Below are 587 nucleotides of genomic sequence, written 5' to 3'. Positions count from 1 at the left end.
GGTTGCCATGCCCTCCTCCAGGAATTTTCCCAACCCAGGAATCAAAGCTGTGTCTCTTACATCTCCTGCATTGACAGGCAGGTTCTTTACCACTAGCACCACCTGGGAAGCCCCAAGTGATGTATACAGTGTAGAAAACAAAAGCAAGAGAAGCTGGACAAAATGCGTTAGGAGGATATAAGGGCGTTTTTTTGTTTGTTTTGTTTTTGCAGATGCCTGAGAAAGCTAAGAGTAAACTATCATAATATCTAGGGGAATAGCACATAAACAGGGGAAAAATTAATAAAATGTTATTGAGGTAGGACTGTGTTTGTATATTCAAATAAAAGCAAGAAAATATGTGACTGGTGCTGAGTCCAGGAGGAAAGAGAGGTGGAAGGGGCCATGTTATTGACAGCCTTGTAGAAAGAGGAGAGAGAAAAAGTTTGCTTAAAACTCAACATTCAGAAAACTAAGATCATGGCGTCCAGTCTCATCACTTCATGGTAAATAGATGTGGAAACATTGGAAACAGTCAGAGACTTTATTTTGGGGGGCTCCAAAATCACTGCAGATGGTGACTGCAGCTATGAAATTAAAAGATGCTT

This window comes from Bison bison, unplaced genomic scaffold, assembly GCF_000754665.1.
Source record: "Bison bison bison isolate TAMUID 2011002044 unplaced genomic scaffold, Bison_UMD1.0 scf7180017864366, whole genome shotgun sequence".
Taxonomy (NCBI): domain Eukaryota; kingdom Metazoa; phylum Chordata; class Mammalia; order Artiodactyla; family Bovidae; genus Bison; species Bison bison.
The sequence above is the reverse complement of the archived record's forward strand: the minus strand, read 5'-3'. Positions refer to the sequence as shown.